Below are 11,644 nucleotides of genomic sequence, written 5' to 3' on the forward strand. Positions count from 1 at the left end.
GAAATGGCAATGGCGTGCAGTGCCTAATCCTTAGAAGTAGATACACTTCACATATATAACAGGCTTTTTGTTATGCCGATATCATATAAACCACTACAGTTGGCACATCAGGGACATTTTTTTTTTTTGCTTTTTCGGTCCACATTATTAATTATTAATGAAATGAAGATGAAAAACCAATATTTCATAAATAATTAATTTTAGCCACATGATCAGAAGAGAGTTAACAATCATAGTTGTTTTTAGAAATTTGATGCATAAGAATATGGTAGAATAGTTTGTCATTGAAGAAGATCCAAGGTTTCTTTTTATCTGAAGCAGGAAAAGGGTGAAATTCAGTAATTACCCTTAGAATTATGAATCATTCATAAAAGTTGGAATTTTAATGACTGCAGATACAACATTCATCATTCTGGTTGAAAATATTTTATTATTCAATTATTAAACATGTTATGCAGTGTTGCATTCATAATGAGAAATTATCCTGTGTAAACTATTATGCAAGGGTATTAGTCCATATATGTTTATTTATACTAGATTATGCAGTCTTGCACTTTATTTTCTCAAAATATAAAAATTAATAGAAAATGTTTCACATAATGAAATTCCTGCTGATTATCCAACATATTCAGGGTTTTGTCAGTATATCCACTTGTAAGGATTACGATTCAATAATAACAAATTTTTTTAACTTAAAGAAAGAATTGCCTGTCATTTCAGATTCATATACTGTATAATGTTGATTACTACATGGAATGAGATATAATACCATATTCTGGCTGAGTCAAAGAAGAAGACCAACTTTTAAAAATTGAAGTACAGTTGATTTACAATGTGATAGTTTCTGGTGTATAGCAAAGTGATTCAGTTATACATATATATATATGTATATATATATATACATATTCTTTCTCATATTCTTTTACATTATTTTTTTTTACAGGGTATTGAATATAGTTCCCTGTGCTATACAGTAGGACCTCATTGTTTATCTATTTTGTATATAGTAGAGATGTACTTTTAAGTCATGAAATATTTCATAGAGTTGACTCAGTGGAGACCCAGCCTTGAATTTATATTTTGAAATGTGAGATTTTATTATCTATTTACCCATGTGGTAGACAGGACAATGCCCCCTCAAAGATGTCCAGAAACCTGTGAATATGTTACTTTAAGTGGCAAAAGAGACTTTACAGGTGTGATTAATTTGTGAATCTTGAGTTGGGAAGACTACCTTGAATAATACAGACGGGCCCAATGTAATCACAAGAATCCTCATAAAAGAGAGGCAGGAGGGTTAGAGTCAAAGAAGGAGGTGTGACGACAGAAGCAGAAATCGGAGTGATGCCGTTTCTGGAAGGGGCCATGAGCCCAGAAATGCAGACAATCTCTAGGAGCTAGAAAAACCAAGGGATGGAATCCTCCCTAGAGCATCTAGGAGCAACACAGCCCAGCCAGTATCTTGACTTATAGCAAGTGGTATACATTTCTGATCACCATAGGTATAGGATAATATATTTGTATTGTTGAAGCCACTAAGTTTGTGGTAATTAGTTATAGAAGCAATGGACAATGAATATACACAGATACCATAGATAATTTTCTCTCTATTTTCAAATTAAAGATAATTCTTTTTTTTTTTTTTTTGGATTCAGCTTTCCGGATTAATCACAAAAAATAATCTCCTCAAGAAACCTTCATAACAAAATAACCGATTCCCTATTAACAATAAGAGGATCAAGTTTAACAGGCCAAAATAGAAGACCAAGAAGTCTGTCAGAATGTATATAGATGGCACAGGACAGCTCTGACCTCAGGCCCCCTGTGCTGAGCAATAGAGTCACTGGCAAATCCCCAAGGTGTAAGAGCTGTAAATATCCAGAGTCATGCAGGAAGCATGTTTCTTTCTCATTTAGTCATCCTCTGAACTCTCGGCAGACCTTTCATCTGTAGCCACTTTCCAATTTGTGCGTTTGTTTGTCCTCTCCTGTACTTCATTGTTAACTACAGGGATGTGGGCTTTTTTATCTCTCTTTTTCCTTTTGGTTTCCTTAGTGTCTCTTTCCTCACTTTCCTCAGAACTGCTGGATGCAGAATCATCTGACTGGGAAGTGTCACACTCTGCCTCTAAGAATAAAGCAGATTTCTTGAGAGATTTTTTCCTGGATTTTTTTCTTGCGCTTATGTGGTTGTTTCCTTTTCCTGGTACTAGAAGCCCCAGTTTCTTCTGAGAACTCACTTGAGGAATCTGCTGTTATATCTGTGGCTTCCTTTTTGCTTTTCTTCTGTTTTTTGTGTGACTTTTTTTTTCTGCTTTTTTTTGTGGGATTTCTTTGACTTCTTGTGTTTGTGAGATTCATGGGTAGATGATTTTACCTGGGGAGATGTTTTCTTCCCATTGGTAATATCTTGCTGATCACTACTGTCTGTTTCAAATTCTTCAAGGTATAACTCTTTATATCCACTATGACCCCATCTGTCTGGCATGTTAGCTTCATAATCATGTAACTTCTTGTTCCAGGATTTAGCCTTAAGAAAATCATCATCCAGTGCCCCAGAAATTTCATTCTTTGACCTCCAATAGTCTCTTTGACTTTCTTCATCAAAACCATCACTACGCATCCGGCTTGAACTGCTGGGTAACATTTTCCTTTTCGTCCCCCGGTACGCATCTTACATCTGTTTCTCCAGCTCTCTTATTTTCCACATATCTGATTCCTCCTGAATCTTATTGTGAGCATCTGTGTGCCGGATGACGTTCCGCAGGAGGACTTTCCCCAAGGGAACTCAGGATATTCTTCAATCCCTCGACCCTGAGGAAATCAGGCATCTTGTTAGTGTGAGACGAAGAACCACTCCGTTACAAGATCTCCTCCGACACAGAAGCCAAGCAAAGGCAGCTCTGCAGCTTCACCCGTGTCTTTCGTGAAAACGCAGCCTTCCCACCGGTTATTCCGCCCTCACCCGTGGCCCAGGCCACGGCCGCCTTTCCCCCAGCCCAGGCCGACAGGCAAATATCTCTCCGAACTCAGGCCGGAGGTTGCTCCGGCTCGGAATCCGGACGGCCAGGTTGGCTGGGGCATTCCCCGCTCACGTTTCTCTGGGATGGACCGGGGGGTTGGGTTTTGCTCCCCAAAAAGGATGGGGACACTTCGGACGGGTACGACCCTCGACTGGGCCCCAAGATGTATCTAGAGTGGCTGAAGGGGGGGTTGAGGCTTCCAAGTGGAAGACAGAGAAAATACCCACATCTTCGTCACCGGGACCCCTGCCCCCCAGTGGCCACGGAGCTCCCGGTAACCTTCCCTCCAAACGCCCTCCCCACACAAACACACACAAACACACCCATACCGTGCGCCGCAGCCTCGCGTGGCGGGCAAAGATAATTCTTAATAATTAAAAACATCCATGGTTCTATGTCATCCAGAAAAGAAAGAAAATACAAGTGCATCAGCAGTACAGTAACTGTGCACATGGCATTCAGTGTTAACTTCCGCATTCTAAGATTTTATGCATAAGAAAGAATACTTACTGGTTCAGCTTTCTTCTATAGCTCCCCTATGCTTTTGCTTCCTTAACTATTGCGGTTTTATAATATTATTTATGTCTTTTCAGTTACTTATAAGAATTCATAAAAATAACATTGGTCCAGGCAAATAACTAGTAATAAGGACAATTGTTTCAAATTTTATATCATCACCTGTCGTGAGTGCTCTCCATTGCGAAGGGACAAGAGTCAGTGTAGAAGTGATTAAACACAGGTTTCATTTCTTCCTCCATCCATCAGCAACTCTGCAAAAGTTGACAAAACCTTTTCCTTTATATTTTGACTTTTAATTTTCATGTAATTTTAGATTGACATGCACTTGTAAGAAGTAATACAAAGTAACCAGATATAACATCTTGCCAGGGAATTGACATTGATGTAGTCCAATCTTAGTCTTACAAAGATTTCACTTGTTTTACATTTACTCATGTGTGTGTATACGTGTGTCTGCCTGTGCGTGTGTATTTACTTCTGCATAATTTTATCACATTTGTAGACTTGTGCAATCACCACCACAGACAAGATGCAGAAAAGTTCTATTATAAGGATCCTTCTTGCTACACTTTTATAGCCACTGCCACCTTCCTCCTCTCCACCCTATAGAGAGGCCTGACAACTACTATCTCTTCTCCACGTCTATAATTTTGTCATTTCAAGAACGTTATATAAATAGAATCATACAGAATATAACATTTTGAGATTATGCTTTTCACTCAGCCTCACACTGAACTTGGGTCCTGCCACTCTGTTGACTTCAGTTATTATTTCTAGGAATGATTTTGTAGATATTTTGGGATTTTTTACATAGACAATCATGCCATCTGTAAGTAGAATTTATTTTTTACAATCTATATGCATTTTACTTATTTATTTGTTTGTTTTTTGCTTTGTTTATTTGGCTAGAACTTCCAGTACTCTGTGGAATAAGAAAGATGAGAATGGACATTTAGATCTCAATTTTAGATGGAAAGCATTTAGTCTTTCACTATTAACGTATGATGTTAGTTGTAGGATTTTTGTAAATTCTTTTTATCAAATTAATGAAGCTTTCCTCTATTCCTAGTTTATTGAGATTTTCTATATTGAATGTGTGTTGAATTTTGTCAAATGTTTTTTATGCATCAATTCATAGGAAAATGACTTCTTTTTAGCTTGTTATCTTAGGTTACATTAATTGATTTTTCATATGCCAAATCATTCTTGCATATGTAGAATAAGTCCCACTTAGTCATGTTGTATAATTCTTTTTATTCTTTCCTGGATTTGATTAGCTATATTTCATTGATGATTTTTTTGGTCTTAGTTCATGAGATAGTAGTTTTTCTTTTTTTGTTACTGTCTTTGCCTGGTTTTGGTATCAAATGAGTGTCATAAAATGGGTTGAGAAGTATTCCCTCTCGTATTTTTTGGAAGAGATTACATAAGATTGGTTTATATTTTTCTTTAAATACTGGGCAGAATTATTCAGTGAAATCATGTGAGCTTGGATATTTGTTTTTCAGGAGTTGTAATTACAAATCAAATGTCTTTATTGATTATAGAACTATTCAGGTTGTCTGTTTCATCTTGGATGAGTTTTGATAGTTTGTGGCTTTTGAGTACTTGGTTCTTTTAAGTTGTCATATTTATGAACATAAAGTTGTTTTATATTACCTTATAATTTTTATTGGCTTCAAAATCTATGGCAGTAGCCTCTGTTTTCATTCCTACTATTGGTGGTTTTTCTCTTATCTCTGTCATTCTTGCTTTTTTATTGAAGTTTCAAGAACATTATATAAATGGAATGATATATAATGAAATTGATTTCTTCTCTTATATAATTTTATTTTTTTCTATTTGGTTTAAGTTTATTTTCCCTTCTAGTTTCTTGAGGTAGTAACTCAGATTATTGAAATGAGACATTTTCTCTTTTTAAGGGCAAAAGGTTAGTATTGTATATTTTCTTCTCTGTGCTACTCTAGCTGGATCTCATATATTTTGGTATGTTGTATTTTCATTCCATTCTGTTCCATATATTTCATAATTTATTGTAAAGTATATGAGACCTCTCCTTTGACCTGTAGATTATTTAAAAGTGTATTTGTTTAATTTCCAAGTATTTGCATATTTTGCAGCCTTTCTGTTATTGAAACAGAAATGCTAATTCATATGTTAAGCTATTCAATTATCATAGAATATACTCTGAATTATTTCAATTCTTTTATATTTCTTGAGGTTTATTTTATGGCCCAGGATATTCTCAGTCTTGTAGACTGTTCCATGAGGGCTTGACAAACATATGTATTCTGCTGTTACTTGATGTGGTGATGTGTATATGTCAACTTGTTGGCTGATTGTTTTGTTCAACCACTTTCTTTTCTGCCTTAGTCTCACCAGTCATTTAGTGCTGATTTCTTCCTCCATAAAAATGGAAACAAGTACTTCCCTGTGTTGCAGAATTTTTGTGAGAATCATATGGAATAATATAGGTAAAAGTTATTTGTTATTATTAAAGTACCAAACATATAGATGCCATTATCATATCTCTGCAATGAGTGTATCTCTTCCATGAACTGAAGACCTGTCCCTTTAGATGTTTGAAGTAGAATGTTATGAAAGATTTTGGCACAGTGATCAGTTGAGATAAGGATTATAGAAAATAAATAAATATACTTAGCTTCAGGTCATCCGTAAAAAATGGTATTTTTGCCCCATCTACTCTTCATCTTTAATAAGTTCCACATAAACCAAAAAAAACAAAAAACTGCACTGTGTTTTGAATGAGCTATGAAGATATTCAACAAATATTTAATAATATTTGTTATATTATTTATACCACATTAAAATTTTAACAACTCTTCAGAAATGCCTATTAAGGCAAACCATTTCTATCTGTATTTTAGACATCATATTTAGATTTGGCTTACCTCCCCCCACCAAAATCTCACATCACATTGTTTACTCTTTCTATTAATATTCTATTTAGAAACAGACTTAAAATATTTAGACTAGCATGTGACATTCCTAAATCAAACCACAATTACAAAGACAGTGCTTCTCAAACTATCTGTAGGGAAACACCAATATTTCATTTTCTGTTTAATTACCAACATGACTAGTAATTGCCCATTACCAGTAACTCACACCTCATCTAACTCACCACCCAAGTTTTACAACACCTACACTGCTCTGCAACTTGTTTAACAATATGTCAAATATTCCTATAACTTTTCCTATACCTTCGAGTGAGGAACAGCAATAAACATTTAGCAAATGTTTATTTTGCTTCTTTGTTTGTCTTTGAATAGTCCTAGTACCAGTATATTCTCTTATCTAACCTAACAAACTTCTGTGAAGACCTGTGACAAAGCAACAGCTCAAGACATGTGTTGTAACTAAGGATGTACACGTGTTAAACATAAGAAACTTTCCAAACAGAATGGATTTTTTTTTAATGTATTTTTTTTAAACGCATTGTTTACTTTGTTTATTTATTTATTTATTTTTTTGGCTGTGTTGGGTCTTCGTCTCTGTGCAAGGGCTTTCTCTAGTTGCGGCAAGCGGGGGCCACTCTTCATCGCGGTGCACGGGCCTCTCACTATCGCGGCCTCTCTTGTTGCGGAGCACAGGCTCCAGACGCGCAGGCTCAGTAATTGTGGCTCACGGGCCTAGCTGCTCCGTGGCATGTGGGATCTTCCCAGACCAGGGCTCGAACCCGTGTGCCCTGCATTGGCAGGCAGACTCTCAACCACTGCGCCACCAGGGAAGCCCATGGATTTTTTTAACAGAAATTCTAATGTGAATATGTGCATCATCACCGGCATCCCCAAAAGGGTTTTCAATTATTCTCTTGGGATCTAAGCTTTATCAAATGTGGTAGGGAGAGTGTCAGTTCAAGATGGCAATGCAGGAAGATCCTGAACTTACCTCTTTCCATAGACATACTGAGTCTTCAGCTACATATGGAACAATTTCCCCTTTAAAAACCTAAAGGCTGACAGTGATGGCTACAGGTCGGGAAATGAGAAGGAAAAATAAGCCAGTGGGAGAGTCTGGGCCACAATATTGCCGTGAACCTTACTCCTGGCACAGTGACCCACAACCAGGAGGAAACTCAAAACCCGGAGCTGCTCCCAGAGGAACGAAATGTTCTCACCCCACATTGAGCATCCCAACTTTTAAGACATATACTTGAGATGCGAGCCTTGAAAACTAACTTTGAAAACCAGTGGGGCTTGTGTCCCAAGACCCACAAGACTCTAGCGATCTGATAAACCACTCTTAAAGGGCTCAGGTGCTCAGATTCACCAGCCCCAGGGTCCAGCTCAGAGGCAGCCAATCGAACCAACACTTAAGGTGAAGGAAGCTCACCTGCTTACATTAATGTGTGTGGCTGAGAGGCAGGCATCTAGTTTAACACACACACCTAGGCGCCTCCTGGAACACTCTCCGGGACAGAGACTGGCAGATGCCCTGTTTGCACTCTCCCTTTGCTGTGCTCCAGAGCACCAGTATCTCCCAGAAGGAAGCTTTTACATGTACCTGGTACTCCAATTTTTGTGGCTGCTGTGCAGGGGATGCCTCTTGTTCATCTGCATCTGGAGGCCAGCGGAGCCTGTGTTCCTGGTCACATGGGACTGTAATAATCGGTGTCACTCAGGAGGGAGCTCGAATGTACCCTTGTCTGGTGTCCTGATGTTTGCAAGTGCTGCCAGGAGACACCTCTACAATGCCTGACTCTGGTGGCTAGTGGGGCTTATGCTCGTGGGTCGCTCAGGACTGTAACCGACAGAAAAGGTGTCCTTTAACAGCTCCCACCCCCAAGAGGCAACAGACCCAGCAGCTTGGTCTTTCTGTGAAGGAGGCCCATTAGCTAATCTTTTTATTGATTGATGGATGGATGGATGGATGGCTGTGTTGGGTCTTCGTTCCTGTGCGAGGGCTTTCTCTAGTTGCGGCGAGCGGGGGCCACTCTTCATCGCGGTGCGCGGGCCTCTCATTATCGCGGCCTCTCTTGTTGCGGAGCGCAAGCTCCAGACGCGCAGGCTCAGTAGTTGTGGCTCACGGGCCCAGTTGCTCCGCGGCACGTGGGATCTTCCCAGACCAGGGCTCGAACCCGAGTACCCTGCATTGGCAGGCAGACTCTCAACCACTGCGCCACCAGGGAAGCCCCCATTAGCTAACCTTTATGACTGTAGCTTAAAGGGCAGGCTTCTAATGACACATCTAGGGGCTGATTGTAATCCTTTCCAGAGACCTCGGAGGCAGGAACTTTCTATGCTCTCACCCTCTGCCACACTCCAGAGTGCCGATGTCTCCTGGAGAGAGGCTTTATACATGTCTGGTGCTCTGGTTTTTATATCTGGTGCCTCAGTTTTTGCAGCTGCTGCCGAGGGGAGAGCCCTTGATTACCTGGTGGCTAGGGCTGGCATTGGAGAGACAGTTCTTGGCAGGCTACAACCCCCAGGGCACAGCATGGACGGCCGACTGAGCCACACCTCGTGGTTTTTCTGTGAGGGAGGCCTCTTCGCTTGTCCTGGAGCTTCAGCCTGAGGGGCAGGCTTCAGGTTTGGCACACATCTAGTGGTATGGAGCTGCTCTCAAGGAACAGAGGCTGTGGACACCATCTTGGTTCTCTCCTTCTGCTTTGCTCAGCTTGCTTGTATCACCCAGAAAGGAGCTTATATACTCATCTGATCCCCAGTTTTTGTGACTGCTGCTCAAGAGACACCTCTAGATCACCTGGTTCTGGTAGCCAGAGGAGCTATGCTTGCAGTCCCGCAAAACTGTATATATTTGCATACTTTTAAAAACTTGATGCCTGAGAGTATGACTTCCAGTCAACCTGAATATAAGTGCTGATATCCTCCCCTTTGGGACAGTTATAAGCCTTGGAACACCCTCAAATACTGGGACACACACATACATATATATATATATATTAAATAGTTGTAAACCTAATTTTTACTTTTATTACTGTTTTTTCATGTTCTTTAGTGTGTGATCTTAAAGATGTATAGTAAAGTGAAGGTGAAATATGCAAGATTATAGAAATTTTAGTGTTCTTTTCCAGATAACTAAATTTTTATTATATATTAATTTATTTCTAACTTTATTAAGAAATTTTTAAACATATATTTTCTTACTTATTTTCACATCCTTTCATCTGTGTGACTTTGCATTATTTTTCTTCTTTTATAGTTGAAGCTTTTGATAAACAGCTTTCATTTATTGAGTAGTGAACTTTCTCATTAACCCATAAAGGTGTTTTCTTGACTTGTTATCCTCTTCAAGTAATATGCTGAAGATATTTTAGACCTGTCTGTCTTTACTATCTACCAAATTAAAACAATTCCTGACTCCTACAATATGACATGTATTAATTCTCTATCCAAATCCTAAATGTTAGTAGGCATTTTAATTTCAAATCATCTAAAAATTATCTTAAACTCTAGTTATGAAGGCAATATCTATAGTACTGTGAAACACAGATTAGGAAAGATTTTAAAAGTTTGTGTGGAGAGCAGAGAATTCTTCTCCAATCCCAGAAAGTATTTAAAATAGGGATCAGTTTAAAGACAAAAACAAGGAAGTGCTCAAATACACTGGAAAGTTTAACAGAATAGGAGTAATAGAAAAGAACATTTAATTCAGCGTATCCAGCTATTTTAGTTGCACCTGTTAGAGGAGACCAATTCTTAAGAGGATTTTTAAAATTATTATTACTTTCAAAACAGTTGATTATTCCTATTTGATACAGGTATAAAAACAGATATACAACACAACCTTATTTTAATTATTTGTATAGTAAAACTGATCACAAAAAATTCCAAAATACTCCTATTACTACTGATGAGCTGGGTATTTTAACTGACTATACAAAGTCTGTTATAATAATATTCAATTTGGGAGTTTATCCTTTTCATTCCTTCAGATTTCATTTTATGCTCTATTTAGCTCAGAAGCACATTTTTTACTTATTTTACATGTGCCTAAATTGACCCTAATTATAAATATATAATAAAAACACTTCTGCAAATAAATAGATTACAAGATTTTTTAACATCTCTGATAACACATCTAGTTCACAGAACAGTTCAAACATGCCATCAAATACAGGAAAAAAATGAGTGTTATATACATAATATTTTGCAAAGAAAATAAAGAGCTTGTGGTTTTTAATGAGACTAAAGAGCCCGTCAGAATTAGGTTCCTATAGTGTTTCTCAGTGGAAGTTCCCTTAACATTTTGGTCAGGACAAGCTTTTATTTTGTCAGTCTATACTCTATATGGGAGGGTGTTCAACACTTCCTGTTTCAGAAAACAAATGTCAGTAGCATTCCCCAGTCAAAAGAGAACTGTAAGTTGCCCTTGCATGTATTCGAATTTATCTGGGGGCTTGGGATAGTGAGTCCTGATTGAAAACCACTGGATATAGAGGGACCCATGTATCTTCTACTTCCCAAAATTTCAAAGATGAATACTTCTCCTGCTCTGCCCTATCTCACTCATTTCTTCCTAATGAAGACGTGTTTGAAGAAGGAACTGATTGTATGCTACTCAGTCTCTTCTGATTTCTTTCTTTAGGAGTACCTTGTCCTCACTGTGCCAACTCCTTCACTTCTCTCAGCAGTAAGCCTATAGAGGTAGGCTGAGGGCCAGCAAAAGCTCTACAGTTGTCTAGATCCATCCGAGACTGGGAGAATAAAGTAAATTCTGGGGACAAATACCAGGACAAATTGACACATATTTATGTTATTTTAATCTTCATCTCTCTGGTTGTTATTCCTCATTTGGTATCAAATTTGGGAGGACAAGAGAAGTGAGTAATTAGGTTCCTCAAATCTCAGCTAGGCTGAGAACGAGCCTATCAGAGATCCTGCTCTCCCTAGGTGAATATGAGCTTATGCCAACTCTCTAGCTATACTTTAAGCATATAGGACACAGATACCAACCTTATCCTAGGACCCACAGATTTCATGGTCGTTCCCAATCTCTTCTTTGGCTCTTAAATTCCTAAGTGCATTTATTGTTTCTTGGCATCAAATGTCTGGAAATGTGAATTCTGAATAAATGAAGTATTTTCTGGTAACAGTCAATTCATAATTATGTGAAATG

At 38.2% G+C, this 11,644-nt stretch overlaps 1 pseudogene; it reads right to left on the reverse strand.

Annotated features, from left to right (window-relative positions):
• Nucleotides 1-1,831: 1,831 nt before the first annotated feature.
• Nucleotides 1,832-2,862, reverse strand: LOC132365460 (uncharacterized protein NKAPD1-like; annotated as a pseudogene).
• Between the last annotated feature and the right edge of the window lie 8,782 nt (nt 2,863-11,644).

The sequence above is a fragment of the Balaenoptera ricei genome, chromosome 4 (genome assembly GCF_028023285.1).
Source record: "Balaenoptera ricei isolate mBalRic1 chromosome 4, mBalRic1.hap2, whole genome shotgun sequence".
Classification (NCBI taxonomy): Eukaryota; Metazoa; Chordata; class Mammalia; order Artiodactyla; family Balaenopteridae; genus Balaenoptera; species Balaenoptera ricei.